This window comes from Lynx canadensis, chromosome C1, assembly GCF_007474595.2.
Source record: "Lynx canadensis isolate LIC74 chromosome C1, mLynCan4.pri.v2, whole genome shotgun sequence".
Lineage (NCBI taxonomy): Eukaryota > Metazoa > Chordata > Mammalia > Carnivora > Felidae > Lynx > Lynx canadensis.
Genome location: NC_044310.1, coordinates 55,737,540 through 55,763,402, shown reverse-complemented (window position 1 = coordinate 55,763,402; position 25,863 = coordinate 55,737,540). Strand labels below are relative to the sequence as shown.

At 42.3% G+C, this 25,863-nt stretch overlaps 1 protein-coding gene across 1 annotated transcript in view; it reads left to right on the top strand.

Annotated features, from left to right (window-relative positions):
- Nucleotides 1–25,863, top strand: part of GNG12 (G protein subunit gamma 12) — a 127,085-nt gene that overhangs the window by 24,871 nt on the left and 76,351 nt on the right. The window contains exon 2 of the mRNA XM_030326345.1: nucleotides 24,823–24,875. The gene's annotated coding sequence lies outside the window, so the exon portion shown is untranslated. The remainder of the gene's footprint in view (nucleotides 1–24,822; nucleotides 24,876–25,863) is intronic.

The window sequence follows — 25,863 nt, the reverse complement described above, 5'->3', positions numbered from 1 at the left end:
AAAGTGCTACAAGTGCCACTTTTTGAGAAATCTGCTTTTGGGGAAGCAGTGAATGCCTTTCAGGCAGACAGAGCAGAGTCTGCAGAAGTCTGGTGTCATGCAAGCATCAAATGTCAGGCTTGGCAGAGCAGCGGGAATGCCTGGCTGGAGGCAGAGATAGAGCCTAAGTGTGCCTTGCAGATGAGGGTTTGGAGCCATTAAAAATGGTTTTAAGCAGGTGCTTCCTTTTTTTGTGTGTCTCTGATCCCATTTTCTCCTTTTTCCCCATTTGCCTTCATTTATAACGTCCCAGAATGTTAATTGATCCTTTACTCTGGGCCTTTCCCAGACTGTCCATTCCCTCTCCCCAGAGGACCTCCTGATCTTTGTTGCAAATCTGGCCCTTTGGCATCCATAGTACCAAGCCTCCTTGGCACCTCTGTTTGCATTCCCCGTGGCCACCTGTGTATCCACTCCTTCTGCTTACCGAGGCTCAAAACCTTAGAATGAGCTGATGCTGCTTTTATGTTCTCTAGTTTTGAAACCACAGCAGGGCTTGGAGATCAGCTCTCCCTGTGGCACTGCCCACCTTCACTCAGGCATTCAACAAGCATTTCCTTCTCTCCCTTTTTCCTCCTTCCATCTCATCTCTGCCTTCCTCCCTCTTTTCCTCTTAGCCTTCCTTCCTTTCATGTAGCTGATACTCAGTGAGCTGAGATGAGACCTGTGCTGGTTGCCTTGTGTGCATTTTATTTAATACAGTGATTCTATGAAATTTTATATGATCATTATCCTGTTCTGCAGATAAGGAAAGTAAGGATCAAACAGGAAGGCTAACTTGTCCAAATTCACACAGTGAAGTGTCAGAATTAGGGGAAATCTGTGAAGTGTGACACTCCCCCCACCCCCATCTGTCTTTTCACTTCGACCGTGAACACAGGATCCAAACTGGTCTCTCCTGTCCTTCACTACTCCATGCCTCCCAGATCCCATTGGGATTCTTCCTCTGCCCCACAAATGCGATCATGTATCTCCCTTACCCCAAATTCCTCAGTTCATAGGCCACTCATGCTGATATCCAATCCCCCCACAACATGGCTGTGCTTTCTGTTGCTTTGAAGACATCAGGGTATGGTGGCAACCACATGGGATATGGTGCCAGAAAACCTGGGTCTGGTGCTGGAGCCACCGCTTCCCAGCTGTGGGATCTTGAGCAGGTGACGAATTTTTCTGAGCCTCATTTGTTCATTTAACTCCATGAACATTCATTGTGTGCCTTTGTTGTGCTGACCTGTGTGTGAGGCTTCAAAATTCATTATGGGGAAAGCAATCATAGTCCCTGCCTTTAGAGAGCTGCAGACTGACCTCAGTCTCCTCCCCTGCACCACAGGGGTTGGTAACCCCGTCTTGCGGCGCTGTTGTGGGGAACTGATGGAGATGGGGGGCGGTGTGAACGTGCTTTGCAACACGTAAGGTGCTGCTCATCTGAAGTTAGATTTTCTTCTGCTTCTGCTCCAGTTATGTTCCCTGCATATTTCTACCTCTCCCTTTGCTCGAGCTCCTCCCCACCTCATGCACCTTTACACAACCTGTGTGGTCTTGATGGCCCCGCTGGAAAAGTACCTCATCCATGAAACCTTTCCAGAACCTCCATGCTTAATATGAAGTTTTATTCATTCATTGAGGGATTCGGGAATATTTATTAAGCACTTAAAAAAAATTTTTTTAATGTTTATTTTTGAGAGAGAGAGGGCAGGGGGAAGGGGCAGAGACAGGGAGACACAGAAACTGAAGCAGGCTCCAGGCTCTGCACACAGCCTGACATGGGGCTCAAACCCACGAATTGCAAGATCATGACCTGACCCGAAGTCAGACACTTAACCCACTGAGCCACCCAGGCGCCCCTATTCAGCACTTTTCAGAACAGTGTTTTTCAAGGTGAGGTTCAAAGACCCTGGGAGTCTCAAGATCCTTCCAGGGCATCCACAAAGTCAAATTTATTTTTGTAATATTAAGATATTATTTGACCTTTTCATCCTATTGACATTTAGAATGATGCAAAAGCAGTGGTGGCTAAAACTCTTGGTGCCTAATCATAAGTAAGGCAGTGCCACCAAATGGTATTAGTGCCCACATTCCTCACCACCACACACACTCACAGTTAAAAAAAAAAAAAAAGCCATTTTCACATAAGTATGTCCTTGAAGCAGTAAAAATTATCAACTTTACTAAGTCTCAATCCTTGAAGGCACATCTTTTTAACATTCTTTGTGGCACAATTAGGAGAATAAAGCCCTTCTGATAATAAAGTGTGATGATTGTCTCAAGGAAAAACACTTGCGCGATTATTTGAGTTGCAAGCTGAACTGACCCCATTTTTACTTGAAAGAATGTCTGATAGACAAACTATGACTATTCAGACTTGGATATTTGGTGGACAGTTTCTCGAAAAAGAACAAAGTGAGGCTGTCACTTCAAAAAAAACAACTGTCAGTATGTGTTGCCTGTGATGAAATTCTAGCTTGCAAACAAAAATTGGAATTTTAAAGAACTTGTGTCTGCCCCCATAAGCTTGGCGACAACCCACGCATTACTTCCAGTATACTCAAAGACGTTCCGGTGAGATCCGTGGTGATATTAATGAGTGTGATTTTTGATCCTGTGTGATGAAATGTGTCAACATTTGGAATACCTGTGGAATCAGGAGCCACTGTTTCTCAATGACCAGTGTGTATGCTACAAACCCTGCCTGGGTAAAAGTTCTATTCAAATGCAAGACAGATTATTCAATTTTCATATAGCAGAGTGTGAAAAGTTCATTGAAAGCGATTGAGGTAACTTTTAAGAACTCATCTCTTGCAGTGGTGCCCGGGTGGCTCAGTCGGTCAAGCGTCCGACTTTGGCTCAAGTCATGATCTCGCACTTCACGAGTTCAAGCCTTGAGGTGGGCGCTGTGCTGACAGCTCAGAGCCTGGAGCCTGCTTTGAATTCTGTGTCTCCCTCTCTCTCTGCCCCTCCCCTATTCATGCTCTATCTCTCGCTGTCTCTCAAAAATAAATAATTAAAAGAAAATCATCTCCTGTTAACTTTTGGCATGGTACCAAAGAAACATATCCACGGTTATCTGAAAAGCCTTTCCATCTATATCTGTATAAGCTTAGACTTTCTTCATATATGACAATGGAAACAACATATCACACAGCAGATTGGACTCAGAATCAGAAATGAGAATCTAGCTGTTTCCTATTAGAGATTTGCAGAGACTTGACATTAAGTAGGTTTACAAAAATGTAAATCTCTTCTTCTCACTAAATTTTTTTTTTTGTTTTAGAAAACAGTTGTTTTTCATAAAATACTGCTTTTGTTGAGATCTGATGGATTTTTCAGTTTTATATTTATACATATAAATATATTTATAGTTTTTTGGTGTTTTTAGAGAGAGAGTGTGAGCAAGGGAGCGGGGTGGAGGGAGAGGGAATCTTAGGCGGTCTCCATGGTCAGCGCGGAGCCTGACATGGGGCTCGATCCCACAGCCCTGGGATCATGACCTGAGCCGAAATCAGGTGTTGGACATTCAGCCGACTGAGCCAACCACACACCCCTCCCTATCAGTTATATTTTTAATGGATTAATGAAGATTTTCAAAATTTCTGCTTTAATTTCTAACAGTGAATATATCAATAGGTTAAGCCAAATAAACAGAAGCCCTTTGTGAGCCTCAATTTAAAGAGTATAAAGGGGTCCTAAGACCAAAAGTTTGAGAATTGCTCTATGAGAAGTGTGTGTAGACAGTTGCAGTGCCTGGCAGACACCGTGAGAACTTAAGTTCGTCCTCCAGGGAGGTTCACCCGTGAGTACCCTGTGGTTCTGGGTTATCTGGCATTACCTGCTTAAGTACAGTATCAGGACAAATAGGCATGAAGTGACTATAGGCTAGTATACAGTGCTCTGTCCTCCATGGCCAGGCCTAGGAATGCATATTTTATACGGGCATTAGAGATGTGAAAAGAGCCATTCACCAGAGGGACTAATAAATGTGTCTGTAGCCCCTTCTGAAAAGTCCAATTTCTGCTGCGGGTAGCGGCCCAAACTGTTTGTTAAAAATGGCCATGTTCTTAACTAATGTGACTTCTTCCCTTCCCTTTCTCTCTCAGCCACAGTTGGTTGGATCAAGAAGAGCCCCTGATCCTCAGGCAGCCATAGTCTGACAAGCATCCTGGTCTGCTCTGACCAGGTCACAGCCCAGTACTGCTCAGCCTAGTAAAATGCACCCAGTAAAATGGGCCTAGTCAGATTCTTTATAAGAATTTGTGCATGAAAGACACCCAGGGCAGGGACAGTTGCCCAGTGGCAGTCTAATCTGTGGGCTGGAAATAAAATCTCAGAGAGGCCATTGGGCAGGCTTTGAGTCAGCAGAAACTATGAGGAAGCAGAGGGAAGACCCAAGATGTGTGGCAGGAGCAACAGAAGCAGAGAGGAAGAGGCTGGGTCATCGTCAGTGCATGGGACTCCACACTCCTGCTGCTGTTGGGAGACCAGAGAATCTAATTCTGGAGGCTGTTCTGGTTCCTTCCAGTTCTTGGCCTGTTGGTTTGTTTGGTTTGGTTTTGGTCTCAGTGAGGCCCGGCCCATGGCTCTTATTGTCTCTATATACTTACAATAAGTGTCTCATAATTGAGGTCACTCAAGGGAGTCTGTTTATTTCCACAAAAGGGCTTAACATATAGGAAGGTGATCAGAAGTCAGTCAGAGAGGTGGGGTTGAGGGAGTTGGCTTGGAGGAGTTGGAGTTAGCAGGGCCTGACTGGACTTGAATGGAGAGAGGGCATTCCATCCAGCCCGGGGCAGCAGCATGGCTGAGAGGCCAGTGCCAGGAGGGGGAGAGGATGGGAGGAGCAGTCACCATAGTAGAGGAAGGTAGAGATTGGTCAGCTCAGGTAGCCTTGCGTTGTATAGGGCATTAGAAAACACAGAGGAGGGCCTCTGAGGAGACTGAGGATCTGGAGAGAGAGCATTTGAATCAGGGAAGCTTGTTTTGAGGCCATTGTGGTGATCCTGTAGTGCCAGTGGGGGCGCTGGTTGCCTCGGCCCTGCTTGCAACAGAACTTGAGAAAGGCTTTGGCTTTGAGGATGTGGTTTTTTGTTAAATGCTGTGGTCCATGTTAGGAAAATCCCAGAGACAACATCCCTGCCCACTGGAACTAGACTGATCCTTTTTTCTCCATCTCCCACCCCATTTTCTAGGTTAGAACTTCTTCAGGCAAAGTGTGAAAAGTGTAACTGCGAATCAGTTGAATGAATTCATCTGGGATTTGGGATTTTCCCAAAGTCAGAACTACCACAGTAAGGGGCCCTTTTCCTTAAGCCACAAAACCCTAGTTGGGCTTTTTGAGATTTCAGGTGTGGAATGTTAGGTCTTACTTTTGTGTTATTCGTACTTGAGTTGTTGTTGTTGTTGTTTTCCCCATAGTCAGTTGAACTCATGGTTTTGAGCTGCCTAACTCAACTGTGCTTATATGTGTAAGCACTGGACAAGCAATGGGACTGCCTTTCTCTATGTCTCGTACTTGGTGACACCTCTTAGAGCATTTCCATCTTCCAGTGAAGCGTTGATGGGTAGGAGGTCTCTGCCTTTCAAGGGTCTGCATTTTGATGGCAGGACAAGTTAAGTTTGAGTGGAAAAAGAATTTTAGACATTATTCTTGTGAACATGACTTTTGTGTCTTATCAGTTAATTTTTAACTCATAAAAGTGTGATATTCCAAGTTTGAATGAGCCAGGTATTGAAATGGGGAGAGGTGAAGTAAGAAAGATAACTAATCCTTTCTTGTTGACCTTAGCAAAATGTTAGCTTGTTGAGCAATTGACTTTAGCTCTCTGGACCCCGTCTGTAAAGTGTTAATAATTATAATACCTCCTCAGTGTGGACATGAGAATTAAATGCACTAAAGTGTAACTCTGGATAGACATGTATTTACTGAGCTGCATGCCATGTACTCTGTGTTTGGGGTTAGAGTAGGAAACAAAGTTGAAGTGGGGTTCATAAGAAGTGCTTACAGTTATGTTTAGTATGTAGCGAAATATTCAAGAAGTGGTACCCATTGTTGTTTGAGAGAGGTGCGCCCAAGTTCAGAAATTCTGGGGGCGCCTGGGTGGCGCAGTCGGTTAAGCGTCCGACTTCAGCCAGGTCACGATCTCGCGTTCCGTGAGTTCGAGCCCCGCGTCAGGCTCTGGGCTGATGGCTCGGAGCCTGGAGCCTGTTTCCGATTCTGTGTCTCCCTCTCTCTCTACCCCTCCCCCATTCATGCTCTGTCTCTCTCTGTCCCAAAAATAAATAAATAAAAAAAAAAAACGTTGAAAAAAAAAGAAATTCTGGAAGAAGCCTGATTTAGCCAAGGGAAGGGTATGGCAATGCAGGTCTTAAGCAGAAAGCACCCCGAGTGTGCCAGTCTCAGCAACGAATGATTGTTCCTGCAAAGAAAACTGGATTATCTGATATATAGTTTGGAAAAGTGTCACTTATTGTGCTTTTCACACACATACACACACATAGGGCATTCATTATCACATGGCCTTCAGATACTGAGAACAATGTATATGTTGAGCCTGGCAAATAAATGGATGTCTTTTACCAGTTAGGGCATTCATTGTCATCATAGGTACCTAGAAAGCATGTTTTTCAAAACTGGTCACATGTTCAGTTGTGAAGATGTGTTCTGTAAGAATTCTGTCATATTGATCATAGGAAGGTCTGTGGGAATAAAACAGTAGAAAGAAAGCCAGTTGTGAGTGGTTTTATTAGATTCTGAATTTTTATTGGACACTTGAGAACTGTTCTGAGGAGTTCAGACTCTCATTCTAATGCCCGTGTCCATGTGTGTATTTTTGCATAGTTGGGATCAGTGTGTACATCCTCTTTGTTCGTCTACTTTTGCATCTAACCTTGGTTCATGTTGCCCTTTTCCTGTGTCCTCATAGTTTACATCTTTCTCCTTACAATAGGCGATAAAATAATCCCCTGGGCTGGTAAGTAGCCGTTGGTTTAACTTTGTATCCAAGTACTAGACATTTGGGTTGTTTAGGGTTTCACAAAAATATATTTGCTATAAACATCATGTACAGATTGCTCAGTCAGCAACTTATTATGCGCCTTCTGGACTGGCACTCTCTGCCAAGGTCTTAGAAGTGATATCAACTCATTAAACTAAGAGTCTTAAGAACTGGCATTCAGGATATCCTGAGACAGCATCTTATTCTTTGGCTTGTTTTTCTTCGTTTAATTAGCAGATATGTAGGGAGGACCTGTCATGTGCCAGAGAGTACCAGGCACTGGTAAGGTAGAAAAGGTCCCCAAATGATGGAGCATACAGTAGCCAATAGATTCAAGACGAATGTGGAAGCAAAAGTCATCATGGTGGCATTGCCATCCTGTAAACACAGTGTCAGTCAGACTTCCAGGTAAACAGTGGACATTTGGTCTTGGTGAGACAAAATGTCTAGATACAGTACAGTGTAACTACTTTAGATTAACTGCAGATGGTGAGGTGGGGGTAGTAAGAATTGCAGAATATTAAAATCAATACAGTTTTAATTATTTCTAAATTAGGCCAGCAAAGTGATGGCTAGGTTTGAAGCTGCATGGTATAGTGAAAAGCACAAGCCTATGAATTCAGATAGTTCTAGATTTGACTCATAGCTCTGCCACTTGTAGACTTGTGGTATTGTAAAAAATATCTAAACCTTCTCAATCTCAGTGTCCTTAACTCTAAAATGGGTATGGTATTTTTTTGTCCTTTGGGTTGTTTGTATCCCCAGTGCCTGGCACAGGGTAGGGGCTCAGCAGTTGGTTGTTGGCAGAATAAAAGAGGGATTGTGGATAGCTGGCTGGCTGGATGGATGGAAGGAAGGAAGGAAGGAATGAACAAACGAACGAATGAACGATCACTGTGGATTGAGAAAGACTTGAGGGCCTCTTTGCTAAATAATAAAGCAAGAGCAAGTTATATTGGCCCTATTACCTTGAGGTTTGCCAAGCAAATTTTCTTACGTCTAAGTTAAGGGAAACCAAATTAAGCCATAATTTTTTCTTTTATCATCTCACTTGTGTCAAGGCTGTAAATGACAGAAAACATGACTAACTGAGGCCCTAACAAGTAGGGAGCTATTTCTCCAGATCTTCAGAAAGTCTGAAGGAGACAGCTGCTTCTGCCCTTTGCCACTATGGATCTGTCTGTCTCCATTCCTTTGATCTACCCTGTTTGTGGTGTTGGGTTTAAAACATAGACTTTCTTTCTGGTGGTCACTAAACGATTGTCACAGTTCTGTGTCTCATGACCAGTTTCAAAGTTGAGAACCAGTGAGGGATCTACCATGCTGCTGCTGTCATTTATGAGGAGGCAGAATCCTTTCCCAGTACCCCCACAAAGCTCCCCCTCAGGCCAGGACCTTTTCTGAACTCACAGCATCTCTTCCTGAACAAACTGGGGTTCTGTTAGCAGGGAAATGTTGAGGCTGAACCACCATAGTGTTGGCCACATTTTCACATAAGTAAACTGAAAAAGCAAAAAAGGCAGAAGTTCAAGTTTGGATATGACTTATTTATAAGACTTTATCTGTGTTAGGGGCTTCAGGACTTGTAAGCCCCCAGCTAGGATGTTAAGATTCTTTTGGTTTTAAGCCAGATGGCACTGTTTTTGTGGCTGGATGTATCTTTGTTGAATGTATGAAGGTTTTAAAATTTTTTTTCTTCTTCCTTTCTGCATGGCAGAAGAAAAGAGGAGTAAAAGAGTTAAAATAGGGGAATATTTTCTAGAGTTAGTGCTAGGCCTCTGAAATGCTGCAACCCTGACTTTTGCCAGAAGCCCTACCCTGACACTGGCCAAAGGACTGTTAACAAAATACTTGTCCAACCAAGCTAAGTGAAGAGAAGAAAATATAAAACACTATTTGAGGGAAGCGGCGGGGGGAGCTTTAGGAGGGTTGGCAGTGAAACTTTGCAGAAGAGAGCAGGAATTTGAGGGTCGTTCAGAATGTCACTAGTGTATAGTTTATGTTGGCTCTGCCCATGTTCAATGTTCAGACAACAGAGGGGAAAAGGCCACTTGTACAGCCCGAGAGGGGTGCAAGGACTGCAGAGTTAAGTCGCACATAAACACACAAACACACATGTTCTAGGAATCCAGATTTGTGGTTAAAAAAAAAAAAAAAGAATTGATTTTTTGGGAGTTTTTGACTTGGATGACGAAATGCCTGATAATCAATATCTACCATTTTCCTTTTTGGACACGCCAGCCTAACAACTTGCATTCCTAAACGATTAAATGAGATACCATGTCACAAACTTTGAAACTTTTAAGCTTTAAAGAAATACACATATAAGAAAAAGTTCACTGTGACTTGCATATGATTTATTGTATTTTATTTATTAAGGAGGTCAAAGGGCAGAACTGATATGGATCATTGTTTTCTATTTTTGTCAACTCCAGTGTCAGAATTTGACCATATCCTTGAACCGTGCTATGTCTGACTTAATTTCTCAAGTGATTGGAAATTAATAATGCCTTGTGTTTACATGAGAGGTCCAAAGTTTCACCCACAAAAGTTCGAGAAAAATGATGCTTTTAGAAAAGGAGAAAAGACAAAGTAGACAAATGTCGCTGATTGAACTCCCTGAAGCTGAGGTCTGCTAAGAGGCCAAGTAAAGGAGAGAAAGGTGGAATTCAGAGAGTGAGATACTGGTCTCTGCAGGGTGGTATTCACTGCCACGCTGGGAAAATGCCAGAAGGCTGGGAGAATGGCTGTCCCCTCGGAGCTAACACTGACCACTTGGCGTATCATGATAAATGGGGTTCATTCATGAAGGAAAACACTGCTCTTCTGAAAAGCACCCATATTGAAGAAGCCACCAGAAAATCCAAATGTATAGAAGATACCTGGCAGGAGAAATCTGTGCTCCTTTCTATTTTTTTTTCCCAAAAAGTTTTCTTAATGTTCCATAGTATAATCTTTGGCCACTGGGACCAAACTGCTTTGGAAGCATACAACAAAAGTAGTGTAGCAAACCACTTGGCATTGAAATTTGAGCCAGCCCTATTCAGAATTAACTGAAAGAAACACTGCCATTACCATAAATAAGGCAGACAGTCTCTTTATTAGTTGAATTCTCTGAGCATTTTTTTGAAGGTAATAAAGCTTTAAGGCTTTAGTAAGAGGCAAAAGGCTATAAAACATGTCACATGCTTGGATAAAAACTCAGGACATAGCCATGAGTTTGTGTACATTGAGCCTACCCACCACATCACTGACCCTCAGGGGGTGGGGCACCCTGGTCCACCCCCCAGTGGGGTGTGTGAAAGATGGCAGACATATCCAAACCTAAGCAAGGGAGCTGGGTCATTTAAAAAACCATACACTATGTGATGATTTGCTTAGGAAAGGGGGAAATATTTTCATAATATAAACATTAGAAAAATTCAGTTGCATAAAATATTTCTGGCTATTTGAGAATATGCATTCATTCAGTAACAAAAAAAAAAAAAATACGTAGTCCCTGTCAGGCGTCACCTCAGGCACGGTGGGTACAGCAGTGAATAAACAAAGTCCTCTTCTCGTGGAGTTTACATTCCAGTGAAGGAGAGAGATAATAATTCAATAAGATAGCAAATAGAATGCCAGGAAGTGTTAAGTGCTATGAAGAAGAGCAAAGCAGGGTAAGAAAGGAGAGTGTAGGGCCTCTCTGAGGAGAGGACACTCGTCACAGAGACCAACTCACAGTGTGTGAGTTGGAGCAGGAGGAAGAATGTGTCTCAGCACTGAGGCAGGCGATTGCTTGGCATATTTGGGTTTTTTTTGTTTGTTTGTTTTGCTTTTATGTTTCTACATAAGAAATACTTTTTAAAATACGTGTTTTTTAAAGTAATCTCTAGGCCCAAACTTACAACCTCAAGTTTGGGGCTCAAGCTTATAACCTCAAGATCAAAAGTCATATGGCTCTACCCACTGAACCAGCCAGGGGCCCCTGGATTGCTTGGCGCATTTGAGGAGAAGGGGAGGTCAGTGTGTCTGGGTAGAGTGAGCCAGGGCTGGTTCATGTAGAACCCAGGAAGCCGAGGATTTAGCTCGTGTGCTAAACATGCCTAGAAGCCCTTGGAGAGTTTTGAGCAGGGGAGTAAGGTGAAGAAAGATGACACCCCCACTGCTGAGGGACACTAGACTTGGAATGGGGGGAGGAGCACGGCCGAAGCCCAGAGACCCATGGGGATGCTGCCAGCTCAGACCAGGAGACTTGGAGGAGACCCTGAGGTGTGACTGGATCCGAGATGTCTTGAAGGTAGGGCTGATGGGATTTGCTGGTGGGTTGACTAGATGAACAGTAGGTGAGAAAGGAGCCAAAGGTGAATGAGGATTTGGGCTTGAGCAAAGGCATGAATGGTGGTGTCCAGCTTCCAGCACTGGGAGCCCCAGGGGAGCAGCGTGGGGGGATCATTTAAGAATTTGGTTGTAGCCGTTGTTAAGCTTGAGATCCTAATAAGGCATCCTTGGGAAGATATCAAGAAGTCAGTCGGATAAATAACTAGAGTTCAGAGAAGAGGCTGGGGATGGAGAGATGTAGATTTGAAAATTACCGGATTTAGGGGAGAGGAGAGGATCCAGCAGGGGAGACTGAGAACGCACATCAGTTTCCTGAAACAGCCATGGAAAGGGCACATCAGAATCTGGTTAGGGAAGGGAAGGTTTTTATGGTTATCAAAAGTGTGTGTCTTAAAAGGTTAAGAAAGACTGGTGTGTCTTAAAAGGTTAAGAAAGACTGCCTTACATCATCAGTGTCCACAGCAGTTGTAGGGGAGACATGTTCATAGGAACGAAAACCTAGCTTAAGCAATAGAAGATAAATAGGAACCTAATTTCTGGATTCACAATTAGTTATAAACATGAACGTTTAGGGCTTTTTTTTTTCCCTCCCTTTCGTTTATTGGAAACCTAGGGTGTGTTAAGCAAAGAGCTCATTCTTGTGGGAAGGAAGAAAAATACATAGAAGTATAAAGTATGGCCTGTGCAGTCACAAGGCCTTATAATCAAATTGCCTATGCAGGTGCATAAACAAATAAGAAACGGGGTTGGGGGGTCAAGGAGACGAGTTGAGCATGGAAATGGCTAGCTGTACAGAACATCATCAGATGCCCTGGGCGTGCTGCCAAATCCCTTCCTAGAGGTATGGTGAATAACAGGGTTTTTTTTTGTTTTGTTTTGTTTTTTTCCTTGGCTCTGGGTGGTAGGTTTTTGTTTGTTTGTTTGTTTGTTTGTTTGTTTGTTTGTTTTTTCTGTTGCATTGAGTTCAGGCTTGTGCATTCCCCCAAAGGAAGGTCATCAGATTGTGTAGTTCAGCATGTATATAAAATGGAAAGCTCATGAGAATGTCTGGGAGAGGGTACAAACTAATGTTAACAGTAGAGGCAGCAAAGGTGGCTTTATCCAGGCAGCAAGTGGTAGGTGCAGGAACAGAGAGGTTGTGCCCACTGTGTTGGTTTTCTTAAGACTTGTCTTCTTACTGTAGAATTATGTCTTTGAGTGGATTATGTTGAACACAGTGGGATTTGTTTTTGTAAGCTATTGATCTCTTGACGATATAGGAAAAGATGAACAAGTCCTTAGAATCTCTATATCTTATCTACTCCTTTGATTGGTTTTCAGTGACCAAGGGACTCTCACTCAACGCCCACCCGTTTTGGTGGCTACAATTTAAAACTGAATCACTCAGTGGAGTCAAAGCCCCCAAACCAGGGTTTGGGTGGCTGCTCCTAGCATCAGCTAAGGAGCATTTATCATTTGCTTCTGAGGCCAAGGCCCGGAGAAGTAGCTCATCCACGTCAAAGGTCTGGCAGAGTGAAACCAAAACCTTCCCTGTCTGGTTTTTCTGATCCAGCTCCGGGCAGTGCCCTTTGCTGCATCCTGCCCTTATTATGCTGCCTGACTCTGTGCAGCAGACATCACCTGAATATTTGTGGGATGACTGTCTTCCTCGCTGTCTCAGCATCCAACAGAAACTATGTCATCGAAAGGAGTGATAACGATTAGAGAGCTAAGCCCAGTGGACAAAATGATTATTTTCACCATGTGGCAGAAACTCAGTTACCCGGGACACTCCCATAAAGCTGGAACTTGCAGAGGGAAACATAGTTATATATTACAGTGATAAATGCTGCTCAATTTTACTTTTTGTTTTCTTAAGTTTTCTGAGGCTAATAAAAGTTCAACCCTGCCGAGGAGTTGTTGCTGTTTTTTTTAATAGCTCTATTCAAGCATGGTTGGATTTCGAAAATATTTTTTTCATTGAAAAGTAACCAGAAATATGTTGGAGATCATTGTCGCCAGAGAAAGAGTCTAAGGCTCCTATCTCCATTCCTGTGTGGGGAGAGTTCTCACAGTGGGGAATTGTGTCTGGCTAACATTAACTGAGATTCTGGGAGGATGCCTTTGAGTCAGGATTCAATGGTGGGCCCTTGATTGCTATCAGTTTGAACTCTCTGCATCTTCTGCTGCCTGAAGGCCGCATGGGCTATTTCACTCATACCCCTGTTGCAAGGAAAGGAGAGCCCTTGAAGAGCTTATGCTCCCTTTTCTCAGACCAGAACCCTGTACAGCAGATGCCTCACTCAACAGCACCGTAGCAAAAGCTCAAGTGAAGCCATCATCTCTTCCACAATCCCTGGTGATGGGTTTTCAGGGTGTTGGCGGGGGTATGGAGCCAACGACCAAGAAAGAATTCTTGAAGACAAACGTCTTTGGTGCAAGACGGTGATTTTATGAAAGCACGAGGACAGGCCCCGTGGGCAGGAAGAGCTGCTCTGGGGTCGTGAAGAGTGACTGCTTATATACTGTGGGGTTGGGGGAGGTAAAGTCAAGAGGAAGTTTCTTAAAGGGATTTCTACATGCTAAAGAGGATTTTTTAGATTATTGGAGGCCTAGCTATTGTCAAGCTAAGGCTATTTTTCCCTCTAGCAAAGTATTATCATTAAGATAGTAGGGAGTTCCTGGAGATTAGGCTATTGAAGAGATATTTGTAAACTGGTGGACTCTATCAGTTTAACCATTTGTTTTCTGCCCTTTCCTTTGTGCTTGAGCAGCCAGAAGTGTCTGAGGAATATCACACAGATCCCACCTGGGGGTTGGGGGGAAGTTGTGCTAGCTTGTGCTTGGCCCTCAGCTTGCCTTACGGTCCCTCATCACCTGGTCATTTTCTTTTCTGTAATTCTGCATGGCCCAGTTTTTTTGCCATCATTCATTCTCTATAGATGTATCAGCCACCCCCTGCCTGTCAGATACTGTCATAAAGTAACATCCTGTTGTGACCATAGTTTTTTGGCAGCCGTGTTGTGTTCTTTTTCTTTATCTTCTAAACTTTAACTCTGTCTGTTGAACAGTAGCAGTATAAGCCATGGCCATGGGGTGAGGCACTGTAAGATCCCTAGTTAACAAAGACACATGAAAATATGTTTGCTATATTCTGTGTAGGTAAGTAGACGAATTTATTTTAGGAAGATTTTCACCGTCACATGTTAAAGCTGAAAATGTTTGGTTAACTCTCAGTTAACAACAGCAGAAATTAAATTCAACCAGTCTTTTGGCTAATTGCTGTTTTCTGTAAGCATTAAGTAAGTGGTTCTTTCCCTTCAGGACAACAGCTAGTGATCACTGGGCTCTCAACTAGTCTTTGTGCCTTGAACATATTATTCAGTAAGAATTATTGCAAATGATCTACGAGCCTCCAAGCCCCCAAGATTTTCCAGAGGGTCCCATGGCTCAAAGGGTCCAGATTAATTTCTGGGGATTAGATCACATTTAACATCGCACCAGTTCCCATATAAGAACCTGGGGCATAAACCCTTTGGTGCACTGTATGTACCTCACAAACCCTGAGTAGGGTGACCAACCATCTTGGTTGTATGTGGCACCGAAGGGATTTCTAGGATGTGGAACTTTCACTGCTAAAACCGAAAGTCCCAAGCATACCAAGAAGAGTTGGTTTCCCTAATCAAAAGTAGGATCTACGTACAGAAAGGAATATCGCTAAATACGATCTTCTGAAACCAGCAACTTATCTGTAAAATGGAGATAATTCTGTCTTCCTCATGGGGTTGTGATAAGGCTCAACTATTCCTATCTGTGGGGCTGGGTAGCTGGCTATTGCTTTGTCCTCGGAGGGGACCAGCATCATCTCTGATAGGGCCCTCTAACTGCTTGCTCTCCAGAGGCCTGTCAGTGAGTCAGTACTAGTTACTATTTTTTCTTGTAATGTTTATTTTTGAGAGAGAGAGCGAGGGAGAGAGAGAGAGAGAGAGGGAGGGAGTGAGCATGAGTGGGGGAGGGGCAGAGAGAGAGGGAGACACAGAATCTGAAGCAGGCTTTAGGCTCTGAGCTGTGAACACAGAGCCTGACGTGGGGCTCAAACCCACAAACCGCAAGATCATGACCTTGAGCTGAAGTCGGATGCTTAACCGACTAAGCCACCCAGGTGCTCCAAATCAGTACTAGTTCTTTCTGATGTGAAGATGCTAGAGATCCTGGGTCATTTCTGTTGGCCCCATGCTTCTCACTGTAGTCACCCCCTTTGGGCTTTGCCTGGTACTGCCTCTTAGGTGATGAGGCCTCTCTTGCATCTAAAACTCCCCAACCCAGTGCATTAAGCAGTTTGCAGTCCTCAGTGGGCCTAGGTACTCACTTCCTCTTGGGCATTGGCACAGGTTGTTTCCTCTGCCTTGCTCACGACTCCCTCCTTTGAGTTTCTGGTTAACCTTGGCTGTTCTTCATACTTCAGCTCCAACACTGCTTCCTCTCATAAGCCTTCCATGATCATCCCAGACTGGTATAGATGCCCCTCCTCTGTGCCCTCAGAGCTCCTCGTACTTGCTGCAATTAGATAACATGCTGCTGAAGCTCTTAATTACCTCCTCATTTGTTTCCATGACTTATCGTAGGCTCCTCGAGGAGAAGGCCTATATGTTGCTCTCTGTTGCACCTGCAGCACCTTCCACATTGCCGGGCATGTGGTAGGCTTAGAGAGGCTGATGTGGGGCAGGATAGTGGAAGAACTCACCACCCTCATCTGTAGTTTGCTTTGACCTTGCTATGGCCCTGACCGCCCGATCCTGTCAGTCCTTCGGAGATGTAAGCCACTCTTGATTTTTCTCAGAAGAACCCCATCCTGTCCTTACAGGGACCATCATCCAGTTTAGCTAGGTTTTCATTCACCCTGTAAGACACTAAGCACGTTATGAAAATACACACACAATACCAACCCAAACTGCGAAGGGTTATATAAATATCAGTGGGGAGACTTAGGAACTGAGAATATTATGTAGGGTGGAGGCACACAGGTTTTTTTGCTTATTTGTATATACACGGAATAAAAATATTTCTACTGTGGCGAGTTTAAATGTGAAATCCTCACACCCCCCCGCCCTCAGTTCTGAAGATGTAGTGACTTGTAGGCTTAATCGTGAATTTTGGAAGTTTCATTTTATAATTTGATCCAGATTATTTTTCTTTCTCCCTAGTGAACATTAATCGTTTCCTGTGAATTTTCCTGATATTAGGAAACAGATGTTTCATATTTTTATCTGCGTTTTTCCCAAATGCTGAACCAGGACTTTTGTAGTGTGTGTGTGTGTGTGTGTGTGTGTGTGTGTGTGTGTGTACACTGTGAATTTTTGAGGAATGAGTTATATCAGAATTTGCAAATAAAAGCATAACAGCTATATCTACAGAATTATACAGATTTGTCCAAGGCTGGAAACATTGTTGGACATTCTGTTTAATGTAGTTTGGTACTGTTTAGCTAATATAGACTTCTGGCCTAAGAATGCATTAGGACTGTCTCATGTTAGTGTGCTTGCCAGAATAAGATGCAGCTTAGCAAAAAGCACATAGTTAATGCAGGCTTCAGTGCTCTGATTTTTAACTAACTGTATTTTTTTGTTTGTTTGTTTTTACCTTGGTCTCTTAACTGCATGAAGTGCTTCATCTCTTACTAAAACACTGAGTCAGTGTTATCTCTGTGAAGAGTAGGGTGCTAGGATTTTGGGGAGATACAAACACAAATAAGATATGGACCTTGGGATCTTACTCAGTAGAAGAGGTGAAACATATACTAAAATACCTGCTATAAAAGGTAGAGAGTGATAAAGGTTATAGAAATTCATAGAGAAGAGTGGTTTCATTGAGCCCAGAAGGGAAGGAATACTGGCAAGAAGAGTGATGTTTATGCTCGCTTAAAAAAAAAAAAAAATGACAGTAAAGCAACACTTAATTTAGGTCTAAGTTATTTGGATTCTTTTAACTGCATAAGGATGGTCCATTACATAAGGCATTGTTTTGGTGGATTCTCTAAAAATAATACTAGCCAGAGAAAGACAAGTACTGCATGGTATCATTTATATGTGGAATCAAAACCAAAACAAATCAAATCAAACTCCTAGAAACAGTAGAAAAGTGGTTGCCAGGGGCTGGGGGGGGACACAGGGGGAGGTTGGTAAAAACTTTAAGCTGTAAAATGAATAAGGGCTGAGGATCTAATGGGAAACATGTTGACTGTAGTTGATAACATTGTATTATATCATTGAGATTTTCTAGAAAAGCAGAACTTAAATTTTCTCACCCCACCCGAAGAAAAAGGTCAATATGTGAGATGATGGGTGTATTAATTAACTAAATAGGAGGAAGCCTTTTGCAATGTGTATCAAATCGCCATGATGGACACTTGAAATATCTTACAGTTTTACTTGTCAATTACACCTCAACAAAGCTGAATTAAAAATGCCAACATTTCTGGAGAGCCTCTAGTGCAGCAGGTGTGGTTCTCTGATGCTTTGTATAAAGGCTTTTTAATAGGAAATGAGGTAGAATTGGTGCTTGAGATAATTATCCATTTGCACAAAAACACATCTCTTTATTTTGGTTCCTGTGGTTCCAAGAACAAAGGGCTGAGTCCAATCTTGGCCAACTCCAAGGCTCGGTGACCCTGTTTAAGTTGCCTGGCCTGCGTGGGTCTCAGTTTTCTCGGGCGTGTAGTGCGAATTGTCGTATTCCGCAGCTCACTCACAGGGTTGCTGTGAAAATAAAAGTGGGTGTAAATGAACATTGAAAAGCAATCAAAAGCCAAGCATTTTGCCAAGAAACAATGTCATAGCTCATGAGGTTTATACAAAATGTGGCTGTTGCTTATTATTTATTAAAATGCTCTGTAAATTAAAAGGTGTTTATTCTAAAATTCAAAATACAGGGAATATATTTATAGCAAAGACAAATACTAACTCTTGATTATCATATACTATTTAAGAGCTCATTGAAATTCATAACAAAAATATGAAGATCCTTGTATGAATAAGAAAAACATAAGCTTATTTTTCAAGGTGACAAACCATTAATAAACAGGAAAAAAGTTCATTTTCACTAATTATCTTAGAAATACAAATTAAAACTGCATTAAGAATACCATTTTATGTGTAAAATGTCAACATCTCAGAAATTCCCCATTATTTGGTTGGTGGTGTTATATGCTAATTAAAGGCCCTTTTAAAAACAAAAAATTGTTAATTCTACTCTTAGAAATTTAGGGAAGCTGGAGAAATAAGTGAAAGGGCGAACAAAGCTAAAGCATGAAGATATCCAATGTAATATTATTTATAATAATAAAGACTGGTGACAATTTGCATTATTTAGTGCAGTATGGGAGTGACTTAGTAAATCGGAACTTTTTACATGAAGGACTGATTTTAGGCCCCTTAAATAATCATTATGAATATGTGTAGAAACACAGAAAATATTTAAAATAAAATGGAAAAAGAAAATAATAGCCGTCATTTATGGAGCCTTTCCTGGTGGCATTGGGCCAACATTCTCCCTTTTTATTCAGATAGCAACTGTGTGCTTAAAGGTATTTTTACGCGTTAGAAAATTGAGGCTTACATGTAAATGGTTCAAGGACTTGCATGTCATCAGTGGAGAAGCCAACATTCAGACCTCACCTTCTAGAGGAACCAACATTCAGACCTCACCTTCTAACTCCAAAGCTTTCTCTGGGTTTACTATCAATAGCATTTGAACTGTGGCCATGGTCATGTAATAACGTGTGTGTGTGGAGCGTAACAGGCAAAAATAAGTGGTAGCATTACGATGGTGGGCATGTGGGCCCAGAGATGTTTGATGTCCTTTTAAAACTGTCATTGGGAAACATACACACACCACCACCACCACCACCACCACCACCACCACCACCACAAAAGTGCCACCGCCCTTTCCATAGAAAAATAAGAAACAATATATTGAGTAAAATTTCATTTGTTTGCTCTGGCTTTTTATGTATTCTCATAGAGGTTGGCAAAATAGGGATTACATGTCTATTTTTAAAATTTCTCACTAGCTTTGGCATAATCATACCATACAAAGTAGGTGAGGACACATCCCACCAGCTCTTTAATTAAAAACAAAATTTCAAGTCTCTAACTCTCTGTGGATTAAGGACAGTGAGCAGGTGGGAGAATTTCTCCTGATGAACAGCCCAGACCAGCTCTTCCGGGCAGGAGCCCATCTCAAGGTGGAGATAATGGGGTGGCACCATTTGGTTAAAGTAGGTCAGTTCACCTGCTCAGGGTGTGCCCTTTCCTAGGACAAAAGCCCTTGCACGGTGAGGGAAAATGTCACCATTTTTGTTCCTACTGTCTTTCACCTTTTGGGCTCAAGACTTGTCCTGATTCTTTGATGCATTACAGCATTGCTTTATAAAGTCAGGAGTCCTGGAGCACCCGAGTGGCTCAGTCAGTTAAGTGTCTGACTTCGGCTCAGGTCATGATCTCGTGGTCTGTGAGTTCAAGCCTAACGATAGGCTCTGTGCTAATAGCTCAGATCCTGGAGCCCATTTCTGATTCTGTGTCCCTCTCTCTCTGTCCCTCTGTGTCTCCCTCTCTCTCTGCCCCAGCTTGTGCTCTGTCTCTCTCTCTCTCTCAAAAATAAACATTAAAAAAATTTTTTTAAATAAAAAAATAAAGTCAGGAGCCCTGCAACATCTAGTAACACAAATTTCTATGATAGACTCAAGACATGGTATATTTTGCCTCACCTTTGTGGAACATGTATCTTTTACACTTACACCTACAGTAAGGGCCTTGTATGTTTTGAAGGCCCTTTTGTATCCATTTTGCCATTTGAGATAACATCATGTCAGAATTTGCAAGTGGAAATCAGAACGGATCTGACTAGGGAAAGGTGGAGATGTCTTGAGAGCTGGAAACATTCTCCAACATGTTTCTCAATATAGCCCATTCAGGGTCACTTCCTATTTTGTGGGTGGGGAAATGGAGGCACCTGTTAAGTGATTTGCTGGAAGTCATGGTAGTCAAGACAGCTAGAATCCAGGCCTATAAAACTAATGTTCCCCCCACCCCACCCCCTACAGTGCTATATTCTGTATTTTCTAGAGAATTAACATGAACTAGAAGCAGGTATGATCAGGATCCAGTGGCTGTTTTAAGATCTCCCAGGGCTATAATTTTGTATTTTATAATGACGGTAAATGTTATATAGTAATGGAGTCTAGCAAGTTATCACATGCATTTTAGACGATTCCTATCGAGTGGATCTTTTTACAGTGACACAAATACGTACACCTGTGCTGTTCAGTACAGTAGCTACTACTTTGTCTACTTGATTACTTGAAATGTGGCTTATGAGTCTTTAATTGCTTAAATTCCCACATGTGCTAGCAGCTATTGTAGTGGACAGCAATAGTTCAAGACTTCTTGATGCTTTCTTGACATCTCCACTTGGGTAGCTCAAAGTTAACAAGGTCAATCAAATCAATTCTTTTTTTTTTTTTTTTTTTTTTTTTTCAAATTAGAACTCTTGATTTTCCTCACATAACCTGTTTCTCCCCTAAAGAAGACACCACTGACCCAGTTGCTTGAGCCAAAACCTAGGTGTCCTCTAGACCCGTTCCTCTCTCTCCTCTCCCACAACCACTTCAGCAGCAGGTCTTAATTGTTTTACTTCCAGAACCTATCCTGAATCCATTCACTTCTCTCCATCTCAACTGCTACCATCCTGTGCCCAAGGTACCATCATTTCTCACTTAAACAATTGAATGGCCTCATACTGGTCACCACTGATCCATCCATCCACTGTGGCCTCTTCCAGACTCCTCCATGCAGCTGCCAGAGAGACATTGTTAAATTCTTCAGTAGGTCGCATCACTCCATGCTTATATGGAAAAATTTGTAGAACTTGTCACTATTTGAATTTATCTTACTTACTTCTTTGTGTACTTGTTTACTTTCTGTCTTCCATTACAGTGGGAGGGCCCCTATATCAGGAGCCTTGTTTACCTCATTTACTGCTCTATCTCCAGCAGGTACAACCATGCCTGGCACATAATTTGCATTCAGTAAACCTCTCAATAACAATTAGATTAATGTTTATTGTAGAAGGAGATGAGGTAGGAAGAGTCAAAACACAATTGGTTGTTATAATTTGATTGTTAATAACCGAGATAATGTTGACGTCCATATACATGGGAAGTTGGTGGTTTCTTTTACATTCTGGATGCAGTGGGAAGAGGGGCTGTGATGGCTAATTGTGTTTATTGGTGAGTGGTAGGCTGGGCCAATGTCCTGATGCAATCTCTGACGTGAGCTACAAAGAGCTCTTTCTCTCCCTAGAAGTCTGTGTATGTCCCAGATCTTGAAACTCTTGTCTTTCCCACTGGTAGAGAAAGGGGAGAGTGTCCTCCTACAAGGTCACTTTTTATATTCATCCAAGGAGAGTTTAGATAGTGCTGGAAAGAAACTGAACAGTTCCATACTGTGGAACTGAAGGGTAAAGAATGACAAAGCCATGACTGGACAACAAAAGGAGATTTTCAACAGACTTTTATTTTAAAAATATTTGGAATATACTCACTGAGTTATTTGAAGCCAAGTAAATCCAAAAAAAAATAGGGCTTTGTGTACTTTTTTAACTTGAATATTGCTTTTATTAAAAAAAATTTTGAGAGAGAGAGCAAACAAAAGTGGGGGGGGGGGCAGGGAGGGCAGAGAGAGAAGGAGAGAGAGAATCCAAGCAGACCCCCCACTGTCAGCTCACAGCCTGACATGTGGGGCTCGAGTTCATGAACCTCGAGATCATGACCTGAGCTGAAGTTGGATGCTTAACCAGCTGAGCCACCCACGCGCCCCGAATATTGCATCTTTTAAAGGAAAGGGTCTTTTCTGTCATTCCTTTATAATGGTCAGCCAAGGCTTTCAGAGGGCATGTTATTACTTAGATCCACGTGCAAAGTTAAGGGAAGCTGATGATCTTGTTGGAGGTATGATCGAGTTGGCCAAGCTCTGAGTTGTGTCTGTTCCCTCTCCTAGTGAACAAGCATAGGCTGGATTTAAAACATATCCCCTCAGCACTGGCTGGATTTAAAAGATGAAGTGAAAGCTTGCTTTGCTAAAGAACATATTTGGAGACTTTTTATCCCAGTGTGTTTTTATTCACACTCTGGCTCTTGCACTTACAAGCTGGATAACCTTAGGCTGCTGACTTCTATGCCTCAGTTTGCTCACCTGCTAAATGGAGTAATAAAAGGACCTACCCTGTATGGTTACTGAGTAGATTAGAGGAACATGCAAAGCACTTGGAACAGTGCCTGGCACATGACTCCATAAATACCAGCTTTTGTTATTATCCGTAGTAGTACATAATTCTCAACTGAATTGAATGAATACTACTGTTACTGCAGAGAGAGAAAGCTGTCCCTATGGCAGCCAAAGGAGTTCACAAAGGCTTCCCAGAGGAGATGACTTTGGAACTGATGCCTACAGGTAGGCTGATACGATAGGGAAAGGATGTGTTTGACAGAAAGAACAGAATCTGCAAAGGCACAGAGGGGTGAGTGTGTGGCACGTAGGGACCTGTAAATAGGTCTGTGTAGCTAAAAGACAAGATATCTGAGTGCCCGGGAAGAGGTCAGGCATGAGACCACTGCAGCTTTTGAGACTGGGCTAAGGAACTTGGATTTGCTCCTACAACCTAGAGGAAGCCACTGAAGGACTTTCAGCAGGTTCGGGGCTCAGCATCCCACAGTGGCCTCAGTCCAAGGCCTGCTGATTCTGAACAGTGTCCCTGACCAACCTCCTTTCCTACTATATGGGCGTGGAGTTCACACGTGTGGATCTTATTTTTCTCACTAGGTGTGACTTCTTTGGGGACCACGGATTAATCAATTTAAAAGGATATGTTTTCTGAATTCCTTTCTACCTGATTCTTCTGGTCTTCCTCTCCACCCAGCTAGGACAGATATAGAGGTGCCTATCTTATAGACCCCTTTGAGAATCTGATGGAAGTGATAGACCCTTCCCTCAGAAAAATTGTGAAGACAAAATTTTCGAACGACCGACACCTACCCCCCCCCAACCCCGGCACCATTAACCTCCTGCTGCATCCCGGTCAGACCCAGGCCTGCTTGTGGTGATTTTGCTCCTCCTCCATGTTGTTTTTATTTTAATTTGCTAGCACATCCCGTAACTCCTCCATCTGCCGTCACTGCTATTATCTGACCATGTATCGTGACAGCAGGCTTGGATCACTTGGTGGTTATAACTAAAACTGAAAGTAATTATCTTATCTTGAGCCATTCACATTTAGGTGAGAGTCTAGTGGCTAAAGGACATGGGATCTGGAGGCAGACCTCTACATGGATTAGAATCCCAGCTCTGTCACCAACGTATAACCTTGAGTATGTTACTTAACCTCTCCCAAGTCTCAGTTTCCTTATTACAAAATGGGAATGATAATATGCTTATCTCATAAGGTTATTGTGAGTGTTAATTGAAGTCAGATGCCAAGAACAGTTCCTGGCACATAGTTAAGTGCTATATAAATATTTGCTATTATTACGTGATTATTTCCAGTAAAATGACATCACAAATGGGGTGATGATGGATTACTAAGAGGAGAAAAATAGATGAATAAAATCTCTTCATGCATTTGACTTGATTTACCAGTACCTGAAGGCCAAAAGTGGATTCCCTCTGTGTCTGATGTGGCTACTCGCCATCGTGGCTGTTGACTACTTGAAATGTGGCTAGTCTGAGTTGTGACGTGCTAGGTCTTAAAGATTTAGTGTGACGAAAAGAATGTGAAATGTCTCATTAGTAATTTTTCTATTGGTTACATGGTGAAATGATAATATTCTGAATAAATTCAGTTACACATATTAAAATTTCATCCATTTGTTTTTGCCTGTTTAGTGTAACTACTAGAAAATAGAAAATTATATATATATATATATATATATATAGCTCATGTTCTATTTCTGTTGAGCAGGACTGCCTTGGGCTCATCCTTATCAATAAAACAAAAATTTGTGCTTATTTGTGATCTATTGGGAAGCCTTGTACACTCTTACCCATTGTCCTGGAGGTTGTGCTGGACTGTCCATTTTTTAATTGGTTCCATGCAGGGAGCTGTGGCTTGGTCCTAGCAGAAGGAGTTGAGGGACCAAGGCAAGAGCAACAACCAAAGAGGCTTCTGCTGACTTGGAGGGGTTTGGATGAAAACACTACCATTTATAGTTATACTGGCTTCAGACTTTCAGCGCTCCCTGAAGTAGAAGAGAGAAGGCTCTCTATTCAGGAAGTTGAAATATGTAGGCAAAAAACTCTCCCTATTCCATCAGGAGCCAGAAAAAGCTTTGCTAATCTTTAACTAAAAGAATAAATACTCAACATCATGGCGGTCACTTGGGACTGAAAGCACACCCTTTGCAAGTGTGATTTACTTATGGAATGTTTGCTTAATTCTATTTCAGATTCATTCTACCACTTCCAACCTGAAAACGGTGGGCCACAGGAAGTCTTTCTGGTGAGTTCTCTTTCATTTTTAAAACAATGTGACTGTTTGACATTATTTTTGAAATGATATTCACACTTCTAAGTTAGATACATCCCTACCAGGACTATGATTAGATGTCTATTTATTCACACTTTTTAAAATTTCCTCTCTGAAAGGATTTAAGATGTTTCCATGCCTTAAAAAAAAGCAGATCAATCCACATTCCTTTGCTAAGAACATGGTCAGGGAAAAGATCTATGATTATATGCCAAATACTGTTAAATTTTCTTTTTTTTTTTTTTTTTTTTTTGGTAATGAAACTATTTCCAGGCCCTTGTTGATGGTCTGCTTGTTTCAAGCAGTATCCAAAACAACAAAGTGTTATTTCAGCCAAGGAATTCAGACAGTCCCTTGCAGTGTGTTGTAATGAAAATTGGCTTACAGCTACAACGTATTAGCTTTCTTACTGCTGGAGGTTTCTTCTCCTCTCTTTGAACCTAAATGTGATTGTTGTGAGAGAATAGTTATGCATTGGTAGAAAACTGACTTTAGAGTTAGGCAAATAATATACTTTTTAAGTGAAAAATCTTCTGGGGCTTCATGTGGCCTGACTCCCTAATACTGTGGTGATATTCTTATTTGCAGTGCGTAGCAGTTAGCTTTTGCTGCGTAAGAAACCACTCCAAAATATACTGCCAGAAATTCGAGCCGAAATTTCCCGACTCCAAATAACAATCATTTCCTTATCCTGCAATGTTGTGGGTTGGCATTTTGGGCTGGGCTTTGCTGTGTGATTCTTCTGGTTTCCAGTGGGACCACTCCTGTCTGAAGTCAGCTGCAGGTCCACAATGGCTAAGGCACGTGTCTCACCATCCTCCAGGCTACCCTGAGCATGTTCGCATGGGGTTGATCAGGGTTGACTGAGACAAAGTGGGAACATCTTGAGGTTGAGGCTCAGCTGTGGCACAGCGTTGTTTCCATCACATTCTGTCGGCCAAAGTGAGCTGTATGGCTGGCC